The 17,940-nt window shown below is 49.3% G+C and overlaps 1 protein-coding gene across 5 annotated transcripts in view; it reads left to right on the top strand.

Annotated features, from left to right (window-relative positions):
• Window positions 1-17,940, top strand: part of slc8a4b (solute carrier family 8 member 4b) — a 97,368-nt gene that overhangs the window by 25,821 nt on the left and 53,607 nt on the right. For all 5 annotated transcript variants that reach the window (XM_037113251.1, XM_037113249.1, XM_037113248.1 and 2 more), the window contains exon 2: window positions 981-1,086. The gene's annotated coding sequence lies outside the window, so the exon portion shown is untranslated. The remainder of the gene's footprint in view (window positions 1-980; window positions 1,087-17,940) is intronic.

Here is a 17,940-nt window from a genome sequence, read left to right as displayed (position 1 = left end):
AATGTAGAAACTAATCTGTAGGGGGGATGAAACATTCATTCAGCTTCACCGTCGTCTGTCTGCTGATGCTCAGCCACCTCTCCGGCCTCCACAGCCTGAAGGCTCGCTGATACTTTCCTCATTTCCTCCTCTGGATTCCATTTCTGTCCTCTCTCTGTCTCCCTCCTTCTCATTCTCTGGCTTGTCTTCTTGGTCTCGCTGTTGTTTTTCCTGGTGCGTATCATTTCCTGTCTGCGAGCCTTCTCCTGTGTCATTACCGCCACCACAATCTGTTGCTTGCTCTCATTTCACCGCTGCTTCAAACATGCTTTCAGTCGGATCAAAGTGGACATTAAACGCCTGCACACACACACACACACACACACACACACACACACACACACACCGTTTCACATTCATGTGTTTCTGACACAATGAACCTGTGGTAAATGAACAGCTTCAAAGACTTGGACAAATGCTGCCGTGTGTTACCTCCGACCCGCTTCAGCTGCACACGTGAGCCCACAGAACCAACATGCACACACATGAAACATGTATAACTGCAGAGAAGCTGTGAGTGGTGTGTGTGCAGCTTAGTGTGTGATGAACGCTTGTTATTCTCAGATCTGCTCGTTAGGTGGGATGTCTGCGAGGGTCCAACGGTGATGCGGTGAGGTCACATCCACCTCTTCATGTGCCGATCAGTCCACCGCACTTAATTGGACTCGTTTAGAGAAGCGAGAGCGCTGCAGTCCGTCTGATAATGGCATCTCGGTGTTCCTGGAATATCACAGTTATTGTGCTTTAGGGCCGTTAAGTCAAACGTTTGGGACTTTGGATAAATTTGCTGTTGAGGAAGTTATTCTTTGTTACACATGTTAAACACTGTGAAACCTCCTACAGCTGCTGCCTCTCAAACATCACACAGAGCTGACTTGTCTCTGTCTGTCGGGGCTGGTCAGGTTTCCTAACATTTGTTCTCTGGTTCTTCTTTTAAACAGTCGTCTGCTGCAGCTGGAGACACCGTCGATGAGAGCCTGATTGGACGATGCTTCCACGCTTCCCGGAGCTCTGATCAGAACCTGCAGAGCTTCAGATTCAACCAATGTAAGTCCAGTTTGATTTGAGCTCCTGTTTTGGTCTCCACCAACAGGTTACATTAGAGGAAATGCACTGTGAGTGTTGAAGGTGAGGCAGCACTTCCTGCCACACGCTGTGGAGAGAAGCGATGTGTTCAGTTACACTCCGGAGCTGCCGAGAACAAGCGCCGTCCTCTGGAGCATTAGATGTTTGATTCCTCGCTCAAAGGCACCGTGGCTGTAAATCCTGAGGTAGTAGAGCACATTACTTATTCATGTCCTCCAGTCACATTTTACCCAGCTGAGTTATTAGATTTAAACTGGCAACCTTCCAGTCACGAGCCCACACATCCTCCCTGACCCGGCCGCCACCTCCGTCCCCCGCTGAACCTCTGCTGTCGGCCCTGAACATTCACGTTTTAAAGGAGAGAGGACGGCCGGGCACAGAGCAGAACCCAGAACCCAGAACGCAAGAACAGCCATCTATATTCACTGTATTGGATATTATTGGATTATAACGGCCTACTGCTCATCGATGCTGCCGTTTTTGTTCATGCTGGATTCTTAGCGGTGTGTGTATGTGTATGTGTGTGTGTGTGTGTGTGTGTGTGTGTTTTAATAGCAGGTGAGAACACTTCAAGATGTCTCTGAGTGTGAGCAGATGGGAGCTGGAGGGCTGCCGGAGTGCAGCTACATGATTCATTGATGTTGTGTGTGCTCCTGCAGCTGATTGTGTGTGTGTGTGTGTGTGTGTGTGTGTGTGTGTGTGTGTGTGTGTGTGTGTGTGTGTGTGTGTGTGCGGTTGTTGCCCTGAGGCGGACACACAAACACAACGGTCCTACCAGCCGACACACGACATCAGAAAGGGAGATGTGCACAGTGTTGTGTAATTATGAAGGTGAGCTGGGTGGAGTTAGCTTCTTCATCTGAACAGGTAACGCTGCAGTCACACACCTGCCTATCAGCTTCTGTCCACATCCAGCTTCATGTTAATGTGTTGTCAGTTCTAAATACGACTCAGTCTGAACAGGTGGAACATTTAGTCAACACTCCAGTTGTAGAAAAACATCTGTTAGTCTTCAGAGACTCACTTTTCTCTCTGTTTATTTTCTGACTTGGTTTAAACTTTGTAGAAATATTTTTGATGATAAAACTCGCCGCTGTGTCAATACTGTGACAGTATCAGAACGCTCAGTTCACAGAGAAACTCACTGTGTTCAGAACCTGTGCCTTTAAATACCCCTCAGGAGATCCTGGAGGTTGTGATGTCACAGCCTCAGCATGGCCTCCTCAGGCCTGTGAGAGCTGACCAATCAGAGCTCTGGGCTTTTTGTGTGGGGGGTCTTAAAGAGACAGGCACTACAAGTATGAGCCTGAGAGGGAGCATGATATGGACCTTTAATGTTCATTTTTATATTTTTATATATTTTAGTTTCATACTGATTTACTCTGTTTTTATGTGGCAGACCCTGCCACCTTTCTGACTTCAAACAATGTTTTGGAGAGCATCATTTCCTCTGAGAACAGCTCGTTTATTCAGAAATGGAAAAAATACATATTTCTGAGTTTGATTTATTACCCTAAATGTTTTTCTGACTTTGCATTTCCTCTCCAAAACTACGTAGTGCTCCTTTAACATACTCTTTACAGTGCTCCTCTCTGCTCCAGCTGTTTGCTTCCATTTCTACTACATGAATCATTTTATCTATATTATCATTTTTCGACCAGAACACAGAACAACCTGTGGTGACGATCACACACGCTCAGTGATCCATCACAGAGCAGCTTTGTTTGAGTTTGAGTGCAGATAACAAAGTGGCATGTAAAAAGATTCCAAGATGAAACTTTTAACAGCGAGCTGCCATTCAAGACGGCACAGGTGACTTTACTTTAACCTGTCAGCCTTTTTAAAGAGTCTCAGGGGAGAAATGACAGGAAACACATGGAGAGGAAGACGAGATGGAAGCGATGTGTAGAAGACACCGGCTGCGCTCCAACCAGGGATGTTGGTTCTTGGCTGCTTGTCAACTGCAAACAGAGTTCGGGTCCATATTGTGCCAGAAACTATGAGTTCAGGTCGTCCAGCCTCTCCGAGGATGAGGAGAGTGATTTGTGAGTTTGACGGTTGCCGTTGCCGAGTGTTGGCAGGAGTCTCTCTTGTTTCTGTCTTGTTCTTATCAGCTCCTTCAAAATAAAGGTTGTGGTGTTGTTTGGTGCTCTTGGGTCCAGTTCCACAGTACAGGACCTGAGCTGACGCCCAGCTGCTTGTTAATTTAGTCACTTTCATCCGGCGGGTTCATTCTCAGTTCACTCCGGCTCCCTGGCTGCTGCAGTGCTGACTCCAGGATGCTTTCTGTCAGACTTCATGTCCGCTGGTTGAAAAGGTGTTGAGTTCCTCTCCGACTGAAAGACATTAAACCAGAGTGCTCCTGGAGGAGCTGGGTGGGGGGATATTGCTCTCAGCAGGAATGGAGATTTGAGACTTGGACCAAATCCATAACAGCTTCAGAGTGCTGTTGTTATGCTGGAATATCAATCACGTCTGTCAGCTGCTCTGATGAGCTTCTGGACGTGACCTTTGCAAACTAAATATGACCCCACGTTACTGACACTCTGTGATTCGTCTCTTCTCTCTGATGCTGGTTGATGTAATTTCTTCATCTTCTCTGACAGTCGTGTTAGATTCGGCTGTGACGTGAAGCTTTTGTGCGCTGACTGTGACTGAGCTGGACTGTTTGGTTCCTGAGGCGAGATCACCAGCAGCCTGTCTCCTGAAATGACCTCTGACAGAGCGACACGCACCAAGAACACTGCTTGTTTCGATCTGACGGCTCATAAATCTCATTTTCGCAGGAACAGCCAGAAGCAGATAAATAGAAACCTCTCTCAGAAATAGAAACAGAAATGATTCAGCAGAAAACACCCCAGTCTGTGTGATTAGCATCTCAGTGGGCCTCCTGGTCTCGTTGGAGCAGAGACATCAACACTGGCTGACGGGCAGTCAAACTGTCATCTGCCGACCTGCTTAGCTGCTGATACTGAGAGCTCCTGCAGGACAAGAGGCCGAGGAGCAGCGCGGATCAGTACCGGCCTTCATCTGCACTGCTGGAGCCGTTCAGAACACTGATAAAGTTCTCTATACACACTTTATACACAGTGTATTCAGATGTTAAAATACTGAAAAAGACACTTATTCGTATCCGTATTCACACGGCGGCCATTTTCTTTTGACTTTGAGCTCAAATGTTGTTGTTCATCTGACAAGTTGTTATCATGTCACACTACCTGACAGACAACAGACAGTGAGAATCCAGAGGGACATCAAGTACAACGACATATTTGATTGCTCGTTAGTTTCCATTCGACATCAGCTAACGTTAGCTTCCTCGCTAACATGACAGTTGGAACGTGCTCCATGATGGGAAGCGATAGGAAAGACCTGAATCAATTCTGAAATATCAACACACATCTTTGACACATTTATTTAAGCCTGGACATGAAACTCACTGGATGTAATCAAATCGTAACGCTAACTAGCATTAGGGAAGAGGTGAAGTGATAACATACTCATAGTCAACACAACTAGACACTTTGGTAACTGCTAACTACTGCTAACTGTAGTGCTAGTGCTAAGATGCCAGGTTTAGTTTTGCATGGTGATGTGAGTTGGTGCCTCAAGCTAGCTGCCTCCAGTCTTTATGCTAGGCTAAGCTAATTGTCTTTCTGGCTCTAGCTAATTACTCAGACAGGAGTGTGGTATTGACCCTCACATCCAGTTCTTGGCAACAAAGGAAATGATATTTTCCCAAATGCTGAACTTTAATTGCTCTTTCATGATTAAACACGTGTGTTGGGGGTCAGTGTACACAGCGTTAAGCTGCAGCATCTGATCTCACAGTAGTTCCACGAGGGCCGAGAGCATCGCTGCAGGAGCTTCAGGGATGTGCTTTTCTTTGCCCACTTGACCAAATGTGAGACATCCTCCTACAGAGAGCTCACAGCAGGTCAGACCGCCCAGCTGTGGCAAAGTCAAACTCCCAGGTGTGAGCAGCGTCTGAAGACAGGTATGAGTCATCGCTCGAGCCGCCGCACGCCACGCAAAACATTTTGTCTGCAGCCATTCAGTCTGTTTGAGCCAGCGTGTGTGTGTGAGTGTGTGTTTGTCTGTGTGTGTGTGTGTGTGTTTGTGAGCTATTGACTTTCTGTGTCTGTGTGTGTGTTGGCGACGCAGACGGTCAAATAGCCAGTCACCTGCACCAGTGAGTCACTCATTCAGCCTCGACTCAGTGTGGCGTCACTTAGACAACACTGCAACACACTCCGAGGTGTGAGTGTGTGTGTGCTCTGCAGACAGCACCTGTGTGTGTGTGTGTGTGAGTGTGTGTGAGTGTATGAGTCTGTATTTGAAAGCCCATGTTTCTGTTTGACCTTTGGAATTCCCTCGATCCGTCACACACTGCTGCTTCACTATAGATCCACACACTCCGTTCAATTGTATGGTGTGTGTGTGTGTGTGTGCGTGTGTGTGTGTGCACGCGTGTGTGCGTGTGTGTGTGCGTGTGTGTGCGTGTGTGTGTGTGCGTGTGTGTGTGTGTGTGTGTGTGTGTGCAGTAACTGAGAGGGGAAGAAAGAACATAAATGTTTAATTCCAGAGTTGAATTTGTGAGGTTTTGATATGTTTCATGAATAATTTAGCAGCATCATGAATTCAATTAGAGAAGAGAGTTGAGGGGCTGAAGACTCAGAGAGACGGATGTAAAGACGAACGTCAGCAGAGGAAGAGAAGCGTTCGATCACTCTGACGATCATTATCAGGATGTATTGATTAAAGGAGCACTACGTAGTTTGGGTAAGAAATGTTAATCAGAAAAGAAAGACTGAATAAACAAACTGACCTTTAAGAACGACACAGTTTCATACTGTCTAACTTTGTTTACATGTGGCGGACCCTGCCAGTGTTCTGGGACCTTGTTGTCCTCTGAGAGCAGCTTGTTTACTCAGTTATTAAGCCTCTCTGAGTGATGCAGGGCTGTTGGAATGTGGGTGTGTATCTGCACGTGCATGGATATGCAATAATATTAAATGTGTCACATGACTCTGGGGACCAAAAGAGTTCACCAAACACAAACTCAGAGTTCAGATGAGAAGAAAGCGCAGAATATCTCAGTACTGATGCTGAGCAGTGGAAGAAAAGCAGCATCATGAAACCAGCTGAAACAATTAATCATCAATTATGATCGTCTGAGATTAGTTTCCTATCGACTGACTAATTCATTAATCGTCTAATTGCTGCTGCTCGAGAGTTCAGAGGTCAGAGGTCATTCAGACATGAACAGACTGAGTGAAATAACCCTTTAACTGCTCTGTAACAGCTGCTGAGCGTGTGGTTGCGAGCGGGCTCACGTATGGATCGCAGCTCTGATCGTTATCTGAATCCTTGCAGCGGGTCAGCACAGGATCAATAATAAACACATGAGGAGGTGATTGGAATGTGTTCCCCTGAGAGGAGGAGGAGGAGGAGGAGGAGGAGGAGAGAGAGGAGTGTTCAGAAGAAGTCCTGCTCACATGATGGGACAGAATAATTAAAAATGTCTTTTCATTAGCCGCCAGCTGGCAGAACGGACGAGGTCATTCTCTGTCTTTGATGAATTGGTTTTCGTTCTTCAGCTCTTTGTTTTCTTTCTTTCTTTCTTTCTTTTTTTCCTTCTTTCTTTGTGCACGGCTTGTTTGGATTTTTAATGCTGCTGGATTGTTGATGTCTTTGTGAAGGACTCGGGTCGGTTTCTCCTCCACAGGCCCGTCTCAGACCCAGCAGCTAACGTTAGCTCAAGCCGCTAACGCAGACTAACGAGCAGCTTCCAGCTCAGAAGTTCCACAGCGCCGCTCTAATTAGGAAATCCTTTCTTGGTTCTGAATCATTTAGCGTGCAACCATCTCCAGCGTTGACATAATTAGTTTTGCTGATCTCGACTTACACGCTGTCTAATTTGCAGTCGTGTGCTGATGATGGAGGTTCACTGCATCTACAAACCAGTGGAGCCTCGAGGAGGGAGGTGGAGGAATAAAGATGGAGAGAGTGGTGGTGTGATGGGTGGAGGACGACAGAGACTCAGTCATCAGTCAGACAAGTGGGAGGAAATGAACGGTGTGAGAGAAGATTGCTAACATGGCTCGGTCTCGTCCCGAGACATGAGACATAACAGGAAGCAGCGGTGGGTGGAGGTCGGCCCTGATTGGTTAATTAAGGAGGTCAGACTTAAATTGGCTCGGCAACAGTATGATAAGGAGTTTTTCTGTAGAGCTGACCTACCTGAGCTGACCCACCTGGACCTTCAACGATTCTGCTGTGTGTCGGGTCGGTCCACTGAGAGTCGCTCATCAATCCCTGCTCCTGAAACAGTCCTCTCTAATGACACCAGTCACAGACGGACAGCAGTGTAACATGACTGTTAGCTGTTAGCCGTAGCATTCGGACTTCTGATGGCTAAAAAGTGAAGCATCTGCTGTTAAACTGGCACAGACCTCAGCTTTACCTCCACCATCACTGTAGTCTGTGGTCTGTAGTCAACACCTGGACCAGGGACTGAATCTGGCAGCCAGCCGGCGCTCCGGATCGTCCTTCATGGGGTTTCCGCTGCAAAAAGCTAGTGGGGTCTATTCCAGGCTGAACCCTGTCCTCACTGAGTTTCTCACAGTTCAGTTCAGTAGTGTGTAATCCTGCCTGCAAACCAACCGGTCAGCCAGCCAACCAACCAGCCGACAAACTAAAGTACCAGAACACAGAACGTGACCTCGTGGCAGACGTAACAAAGAAAGTGACTTCTCTTCAGCTCCATGGGTCCATCATCAGCTCGCCCAGCTCCCAGGCTGAGAGCTGAGCTGTTAGAGGATGATAAGTGTTGACGTGTTCAGTGGTCCAACTTAATTACTGATGGTTGAACTGAGGGTTACGTGTCGACCATTACCTGCCTCCGTGCTGATGGTCTAATCTGTTTTGTCCATGAACACGTCAACAGGTGTCCTAAAAATGTCCTGAACGTGATTCTACAACTGTACCTCATTAAGTATGTGACCTTGTAGCCCCGCCCCCTTTCACCAGCAGCTGTACTGCCCCATCACATGTGGTGACGTGATTGGTTGATTATGTTTCTGACACCCGGCTGTCTGAATCTCTCTCTCGATGGACGGGCCTCGGTACGGCTCAGTTCTACAGCAGCCGCTGGTTGTTTTGTGCTTGTACAGATAAAATACACCTTCTGCACAGGTGAACTGGATGTTCACTGTCTGCTCATTCTGATGGAGGGAAATGAAAATAACAGCAGACTCTAAACTTGGAAAATTAGCTCTCCAGAACAATCTGAAGGTAGAAAGGTGGCAGGGTCCGCCACAGGTAAATAAAGAATATGAAACTGTTTCTCTTCCCCAAAACTACATAGTGCACCTTTAATGTTGTAAGGAAGTAAAAACATTACACAGTAACAACAGATTTAGGCCTGAATACAGTAGATTTAGTTTCCCACAGTGTGCATTCAGAAACATTCGGACTCGTTAGAATCAGAACCGTTGATGTGCTGGTGGTGAGACTGTAATACTGTCCCCAGTGGACCCAGATCTGTGACGGGCCTGAGCAGCAGAAGTGTTCCTCTAACATGTAATCCTTGTTTGTTTCCAGAGATTTGGGTTTGAGCCGTCTCTGCACTTCCTGTTACACTTCAGTTTCTCTCCAGGCGCTGAGGCGCTCCTCTGATTCTGTGATGTATTGATTGTTGGATGAAAGTGTGCAGGGGTGGCACGTTCAGAAATAAAGTGGATTTAGTTTGCATGCAGACGTCTCTGTGGATCTGTCAGGGAGCGGGACACAGGTTTGGACGCGGTCCTGTTTCCTCTCACCTGCTACATCAGGGGAGGAACCGTGAAGTTAGCGTGAAGAATTATATCCTGCAGCACCGTCACCAGCGTACGAGCTGGCTGGACTTGAATCACAGCAGCCCAGCACGGCAGATGTTGTTATCTCCACTGCAGCAGGACTACAAGCCTGAAGGTGCCTTCAGGTCGGACATGTGTGCTGGTTCTGCCCGTGGTCTCTGTCTTTAGTGTGAGAATAATATGACCTTGCCATAAAACGCCTGTTTTTAGAATGCAGTTTGGTTTAAGCGTCAGGTTCCAGCAGAGAGGATTTTAACATTAATAAGCCACATGGGGCTCATATTCATGGTAACAAGAACCTACTCAGTCCGGTTTGAACCAGGTTGGTCTGAACCAGCACAGCTGAAGATGGAAATGTAAACGCCCTGTTTTCAGTAGGAAGTCGAAGGAAAGTGTCACAGTTTGATTAATCCAACAGTGATTTTATGAAGTGCAGTGAAGCAACAGAACAACAGCAGCGAGGCCGTTCACGTCACAGCCATGTTTAGACGTCTCCAGTGACTTCATTTAATACTGAGCGCTGATTTAAAGCAGCGCTACGTGGAAACACTCAGGAGACGCTGACAGTTCACTGTAGAGGAGGCAGCACGGGAGACAGAGAGGACGTCTGCATTTTAATTGATTTCAGGCTGGATATTTTTACATTTCGGTGAATAAATAAGTTATTTGTGTGTGTGTGTGTGTGTGTTCACCTCCCTGCCGTCCAGGCAGATGGTGGTGTCAAACGCAGACCACTGAAATCATCTGCTCTGACATCACCGCGCCACATTGGGCCCCACACACACTCTGTAGGTGTGTGTTCATGAGCGTGTGTTTGTGTGTGTGTGTGTGTGTGTGTGTGTGTGTGTGTGTGTGTGTCTGCTGGCGGACCACTCATAAGGTCAGGGTGACTCTGGGACCGACCACACCTGTTTGTCAGAGAGTTTAACTTTGTTCATCTTCTCTGCAGCAGCGGGCCGGTTTCACCCGCGGCTGCACACTGCATGAGCGTGCTCAGCATAATGAAGCAACACACACACACACACACACACACACACACACACACACACACACCTCAGACACATGCGGGCAGCAGCACTAATTAGCAGCTAGCTGTGAGGAGCCATTATCATTACAGGAACGAGGTGGGATCTGACGCTCCCTGCTACATAATGGACAGTTAGTCTCAGCGTCGTCATGCGTCCAGCAGCATGGGCTCGTTCTGCGCAGACATCAGTGTGTTTCTGACTGGACACACATGCAGGATTCTCACACTGGAGACAGTAATTGGCAGTCACTGGTGTAATTTGGGGTACGGGATCGGTTTCCCTCCAGTTTCTCTGTTTTCTCCAAACGCTTGTGGCATTTTAAAAGACATTACTATGGCTTGACCCGGCCTCATGGTCCTGAACTGCTTTCTTTAAATAAAACACACAAGGATCAGTTTTGGAAAGAGACGACGGCTAAATGTTAAAACGACTTGGGTCATTTTCAGAGCCTCTACATTGAGGGCTTAGATTGTCCACTGCCACTAATTCACTGCCAGGTGGAACGTGACAGACAGAAGTCAGTGAGCACAATGTTTAGGAGGTTTGATTTGTGTTCAACTCTGTGTTCACGCTTCAGTTTTACTCTCACTGATCTGATTGACGGTATGTGGGCTGATAAGGTCTCTCACTGCTCACTGTTTCAGAGTGGCATTCCGCTCTTCCTACCTGTGTGCGCTTCTGTTTTCCAAATCCTGTCGGTACTCCAGGGGACAACAAAAACCTCAGAGCTAGCAGCAGTATGTATGTTATCCAACCCCAGAATATTTGTCTTGTCTACATAATTCTGCATCAAACTATCTGTTGGTATCTTTATTTCCAGATTTCAGCATTTCTGTCCCTCTTGCTAACATGAACTAGCTTCAGATGCCGCAGCCTTGCTAGCGGCTCTGTGAGGCTGAAGTTAGGCACAGCTGTGCCTTGAGCTAAATGCTAAGGTCAGCCAGCTAACATGCGCACAATGACATTGCTAACCTGCTAATGTAGAGCAGATGTACTGTTTTGCCACGTTCGCCAAATTAGGTGAGCTTGGCAGCATGCTAACATTTGCTAATTAGCAATTACATCTCATCCTGAGGGGAACAAAATGTGCAACATTTCGTTAATGGAGGCAAAGTCGCAAACATTTCATGCTTCAGAGATGTGAGCTGAAAATCAGAGCGGTTGTGTAAAAATAGAGCAGAGAAATATTAAAGCGTCAGTAAACATCTGCACGCTGCAGCGATGCAGCTGCACTCAGTGGACATCTGGGTTAAACAGAAGACAAAGTGTTTCAGCATCAGGACTGTGGAGACGCATCTTTGTCTCTGCTTGTCCAGCTGATTTCACAAGTTCCAAAAGTAACTCGAAGTGATGCGATTTGACTTCTCACTCGACTTTAATCTCTTGTGGTCACGGGATTGATTTGCGCTTTGTCACTGTGTAATGGGCAATCTGAGATGGAGTGCATTTTAAAATTAAACATCCCGAGCTCGCCTGCTGGCCAGAAATGAACGCATTAGAGGCCAGACAAATTGGGTGAAATTGCCCTCCTCCCCGTCCCCCCGTCCCCCTCCACCCCAAGCTAATGGAGCCAGTACGAAGGCCCGGGCCAAAGCGCCCTGCGTGGCTGCTGCCGCTGAGATGGATCCACTTCAGAGGCTCCACTGAGATCTCTCCCCTGCTGTAGTCTTATATAAGACATGTCTGCCTCGTATTTCAGGGAACAATCGGAGTATAATGTGGCTCTGCGTGCTGTATTTCACTCCGTAGATGATTAGAAGGTCTTAGGATTTCATGCAGCAGGATGGAGCATCTTACCACAGGCTTATTTATGAGTCAGGATGGTGTGTGTGTGTATGTAGCATTTTTATTCCTCCTCAAGGTTAAAATGGAAATCCACATTAGTCAGGCAGTATATCTCCTTTAGCTCCGGACTTCTTCTCCTTTTTCACAGCGTACTCTCATTTCATCCCTGTGTGATGCTTTCTTCTTCCTCCTTTTGTCGTCCGTGTCGTAAATATAAACTTCTCCTTCCTCCTCTCTCCTCTCTCCTCTCTCCGCCTCTCCTCTCCTATTTTCCCTCGTCCTCTATCGATTGTTGCGCCTGTTAATTAACAGAATTTATTCCTAATGAGGCGAACACTGATTGCCTTGTTCCAGTCACAGAAACAACCTCTTGCGATGCTTCAGTCCTTCAGACTCGAGGTTGAAGATGATTGGACTCTGACCGCAGCACTTCGCTGCAGCACCACAGCAGATTTGACCCAGTCGCAGTGCTCAGAAGCTTGTTGTGGAGGTTATTCTTTATTTTTTGCACCAGGTGGCTAGAAAATAGCCGGTTCTGCTGCCAAGTTTCCCCTCAGAGCCAAAAGAATATGGAGGGGTCGGACTGCTGGTTCCTGAGTGTGAAGGGTTTATCTTTCAGAACCGTTCCCCAGAGAAAGGTTTCTTACAGGAGACGATTCAGCACACAGATGAAGCACTGATGGCAGAGCTGCTCTTCTTATGCCTGTTTGTATGCACAGAACAGGCTGTCGTCGTCTGAATCTGATCTCTGATCAGTGCAGCTGCTCAATGACCCAAACCAGACATGTTGAAGCGTTTCATTTCTTTAGGTTGAATTTTCACTTGTACCTGGTGGCACACTGTGCATGAGGTCCGGGCCGGTTCGGGCTCAGAACTTGGCTGTGGTTAGAAAAAGACCCTGACGTACTGATGTGAATGTATGTTAACTGACCACTGACCACGGTCGAACACATTTCCTCCATGTGTTCATGTTAAAGTAATTCTGGCAGATGCTGCAGCCCACCTCGGGCCTGATCCCCTCTGGACTGGGTCATGTTCCAGCCCGAGCCCAGACGAGCAGCACTGGGCTCTGTGGTTGTAAATGTACGTCACATGACAGCCACAACACAAGTCATCACACAAGAAATGTGCAGAAAAACAAAAGCATCCTTTATTTATGTGGTTAATGCGGTGAAGGTTGTGAAGGACTCACCTGTCAGTGACACCTGACTGACACCTGACTGTGTGAGAGGGCAGGTAACTTCAGCTCTGAGCGTCAGAGATGCATCAGAGGTGCCGAAGTCACAATAAGGTCCAATAAACTCAAGAACATGGAAGCCATCTTGGAACGTGGCCTGTAGTTCTGTCAATAGTCTGCACAGATTAGCATCGTGAGCTACATGGATACCATCAGATCTGTGATCACGCTAACGGCTCAGTGTGTTGATATGAATTCAGAGCTTCTGATTGGCTCTCGCGGGTGTGAACAGGGCCTGGGAACGTCCAGATGTGTCTTTGAAGTGTGTCTGTTGGAGCTCAGAGGGATGTAAAGCAGCGTTAGGAGTCTCATTTAAGTCCTCCACTCGTCTGCGATCAATACCCACACGAGATGCCGGCTAATCCTTCCACTGAGCTCCAGCAAACAATCAATATAGACTCACTCGCAGGAGGAGTTTGAGCCGGGCGACGTTATTTAAAAGATGAATCTGGCCAGAGTGAACTCGTGTGACAGCGAGACAGCACGTCGCAGAAACCCGCCGCTGTATGGTTTCATTTGTGTGTGTGTGTGTGTGTGCAGGTGTGTGTGTGCAGGTGTGTGACCTTGAGGTAACGAGGTCCATTCAGCTGTTGATTGCCAGGCCTCTCTGGTGTCGCCGCTTGGTAATGCCGTGAATTGATTCGCTGCCAGACCAAAACTTTTTCACCTCCTAATATAAATCTCTTTCACCTCCCTCCCTGCCTCCCTCACCTCCCTCCCTCACCTCCCTCCCTCCCTTCCTCCCTCACCTCCCTCCCTCACCTCCCTGCCTCCCTCACCTCCCTCCCTCACCTCCCTGCCTCCCTCACCTCCCCCACCTCTCTCACCTCCCTCTCTCACCTCCCTCCCTCCCTCACCTCCCCCACCTCTCTCACCTCCCTCCCTCACTCCCCTCACCTCTCTCACCTCCCTCCCTCACCTCCCTCCCTCCCTCCCTCACCTCCCTCCCTCCCTCCCTCACCTCCCTGCCTCCCTCACCTCCCCCACCTCCCCCACCTCCCTCACCTCTCTCACCTCCCTCCCTCACCTCCCTCCCTCCCTCCCTCCCTCACCTCCCTCACCTCCCTCACCTCTCTCACCTCCCTCCCTCACCTCCCTCCCTCCCTCCCTCACCTCCCTGCCTCCCTCACCTCCCCCACCTCCCCCACCTCCCTCACCTCCCTCCCCCACCTCTCTCACCTCCCTCCCTCACCTCCCTCACCTCTCTCACCTCCCTCACCTCCCTCCCTCCCTCCCTCACCTCCCTCACCTCCCTCCCTCACCTCCCTCCCTCCCTCCCTCACCTCCCTCCCTGCCTCACCTCCCTCCCTCTCTGCCTTTGTCCCCCTCGTCCTGGCCTCGCTGCCTGTTCTGTTCTGTGGCTAAGCCTTTACCATAGTTAGTGAGTATGTGTGTGTGCGTACTGCTGTGCTAATTGTACCTGTTAAAAGTCTTGCCAACCTCATTGCTTAACTGTCCTACTCATTACAGTGGTGACACTGTGTCTTTCCACATTCATTTGCATTTTACAGTCATTGTTTGCATGCATGCGTGTGTGTGTGTGTGTGTGTGTGTGTGTGTGTGTGTGTGTGTGTGTGTGTGTGCAGCAGCTCTTCATCCTGGCAGGAACAGCGACTATTCTCCTCTTCATAATGGTAGTAAAGGTTCATTGCAGCTACTTCACATTGTGTGCAGTCAGTGCAGCTCCCACACTGTCCATCCTCCCGCTCACTCACATGAGCACAGATAACCGCCCACTCGCAGTAATTACTGAGGGAGTGTTGTTATTGTCAGGTTCGGGCAGATTGCAAGCGCAGATGCACAATTTGGAAGTTTCAGCGGCGTTGAGAAAAAATATTAATAGACGGGAAAAGACGTCAGTCTGTTAGCATCACTTCAGCCTGTTAGCATCATGTGTGCGGCAGTGACGGAGGGAAGGAGTCTTCGTGCTTCGTCCCTCGTGCTCACTGGTGCGGTGACCAGCGTTTGAACCTCCTCCTCCTCCCACAGCTTTTCCAACGAGCCCTCCAAACTGAACAACAACACAGTTGCCTCCTGCCGACCCGCTCCATCCACACACAGACATCTCGTGTTTATTTTAGTCTTTCCTGGTCAGGCTGAGGGGAGCGAGCCTGGTTTGGGTTGAAGTGACTCTTTCATGAAGGTTTGAGGAGTTCACCGAGGAACGATGCCAGTAACACACGCACACACACACACACTTGACTGTCAGTTTGAAACACACATTGAGCAGCAGACTTTATGTCCTCCTTCAGTGCTTTATGTTCTTGTTAAACGACACTCCCGTCTGCCACAGAAAACACTGCTCCTAAAACGTCTCGTCAGTAGTCCCGCCTTTTAGCTCCGCGACTTTGTGACATCACATCTTGTCACAGAGTCACGCATTCTTCTTAAATCAGTCCTTGTTGCTAGTTTGGTTAATTTAGCAGAGCTGCTCTGTTGTTGTTAGCGCTGCTGGCTCAGGCGTGAGTGAGCTGACCAAACAGAGCAAGCTGGGTATTTTGGAGGAGGAGCCTTAAAGAGACAGGAGAGGAGACAGTGATGGAGGAATAACCAGTATGAGAAAACTGATGTGTTATTAGAGAATTAAATCATGTTAACCTGTTCTAGTAGCAGTGCAGAACCAAAGTATGAGCCTGAAAATGAGCAGAATGTCTTTTAAACTTGATGTTTTCTGGATGCTCCCCTCCTCCCTCATGTTTTATTTACCACTGGGACACTTTAGCTGCAGTTTTTAGCACATTAATTATTAAACGCTTCATAACACACTCAAATGTTGTTGCAGATATTAAAGACATTTAAGTGTTAATGCATTGGTTTACACGATCTTTAAAGTATCTGTAGCTGGTGTGATGTTTATGTGCTGGATGGACACATTTCTAGACCTGTGGATGATGTGTGCGTCTGCATAAGTAGTTGATAAAAGCTAAATATCACAATATGAAAGGGGAGTTACAACAGAAAATAGGCACGAGAGAAACAAACAGGAGAATCAAAGATGTTGTGGTTGTTAATATTCTTTTTATCTTTAACTTTGTGTATCTGGACACGTCGTCAGCTGTGAACAGTCAGGAGGCTTCAGCAGTGATTTTCCACAGAAGAGCGAGAAAATGAAAAGTATGAATTCTGTGGAACAGAGTGAAGGTCCAAACAGGACGACGTCACGCTTCTGTAGAACTGCCGGTGCTGATGCTCGGCTGCCTGCTGTCCTCTGTGTTATTGTAATCTCCATTTAACAGTCTAATTTATGTGGGAAAGCCTTTTATCTAATTGATTTAGTTAATGTGATTCTGATGAATAATCTGCTAACATGACTCTGGATGATGCTCACGCAGCAGAGCGTCGCCCACTCATCTCACACACATCATGATAATGATGATAACTTCCTGTTCCATTAATCACTGTGGCAACGCCACAACAGAGCAGGCTGCTCCTCCTGCCTCCTCCTGCCTCCTCCTCTCTCTCCTCCTGCCTCCTCCTGCCTCCTCTCTCTCCTCCTGCCTCCTCCTGCCTCCTCCTGCCTCCTCCTCTCTCTCCTCCTGCCTCCTCCTGCCTCCTCCTCTCTCTCCTCCTGTCTCTCCTCCTGCCTCCTCTCTCTCCTCCTGCCTCCTCCTGCCTCCTCCTGTCTCCTCCTCTCTCTCCTCCTGCCTCCTCCTGCCTCCTCCTGCCTCCTCCTGCCTCCTCCTCTCTCTCCTCCTGCCTCCTCCTGCCTCCTCCTGCCTCCTCCTCTCTCTCCTCCTGCTTCCTCTCTCTCCTCCTGCCTCCTCCTCTCTCTCCTCCTGCCTCCTCCTGCCTCCTCCTGCCTCCTCCTGCCTCCTCCTCTCTCTCCTCCTGTCTCCTCCTGTCTCCTCCTGCCTCCTCCTGCCTCCTCCTGCCTCCTCCTCTCTCTCCTCCTGCCTCCTCCTGCCTCCTCCTGTCTCTCCTCCTGCCTCCTCCTGCCTCCTCCTCTCTCTCCTCCTGCCTCCTCCTGCCTCCTCCTCTCTCTCCTCCTGCCTCCTCCTCTCTCTCCTCCTGCCTCCTCCTGCCTCCTCCTCTCTCTCCTCCTGCCTCCTCCTGTCTCCTCCTGTCTCTCCTCCTGCCTCCTCCTGCCTCCTCCTGCCTCCTCCTCTCTCTCCTCCTGCCTCCTCCTGCCTCCTCCTCCTCTCTCTCCTGTCTCTCTGTCTCCTCCTGCCTCCTCCTGCCTCCTCCTGCCTCCTCCTGCCTCCTCCTCTCTCTCTCCTGCCTCCTCTGCCTCCTCCTGCCTCCTCCTGTCTCCTCCTGTCGCTCCTCCTGCCTCCTCCTGCTCCTCCTCTCTCCTCCTGCCTCCTCTCTCTCCTCCTGCTCCTCCTCTCTCTCCTCCTGCTCTCCTGCCTCTCTCTCCTCCTCCTGCCTCCTCCTGTCTCCTCCTGTCTCCTCCTGCCTCCTCCTGCCTCCTCCTGCCTCCTCCTGCCTCCTCCTCTCTCTCCTCCTGCCTCCTCCTGCCTCCTCCTCTCTCTCCTCCTGTCTCCTCCTGCCTCCTCCTGCCTCCTCCTGCCTCCTCCTCTCTCTCCTCCTGCCTCCTCCTGCCTCCTCCTGCCTCCTCCTGTCTCCTCCTGTCGCTCCTCCTGCCTCCTCCTGCCTCCTGTCTCTCCTCCTGCCTCCTCCTGCCTCCTCCTCTCTCTCCTCCTGCCTCCTCCTGTCTCTCCTCCTGCCTCCTCCTCTCTCTCCTCCTGCCTCCTCCTGCCTCCTCCTGTCTCTCCTCCTGCCTCCTCCTGCCTCCTCCTCTCTCTCCTCCTGCCTCCTCCTCTCTCTCCTCCTGTCTCCTCCTGCCTCCTCCTCTCTCTCCTCCTGCCTCCTCCTGCCTCCTCCTGTCTCCTCCTGTCTCTCCTCCTGCCTCCTCCTCTCTCTCCTCCTGCCTCCTCCTGCCTCCTCCTGCCTCCTCTCTCTCCTC

Source organism: Acanthopagrus latus, chromosome 10 (assembly GCF_904848185.1).
Source record: "Acanthopagrus latus isolate v.2019 chromosome 10, fAcaLat1.1, whole genome shotgun sequence".
In the NCBI taxonomy this organism is placed as follows: domain Eukaryota; kingdom Metazoa; phylum Chordata; class Actinopteri; order Spariformes; family Sparidae; genus Acanthopagrus; species Acanthopagrus latus.
The sequence above is the reverse complement of the archived record's forward strand: the minus strand, read 5'-3'. Positions and strand labels throughout refer to the sequence as shown.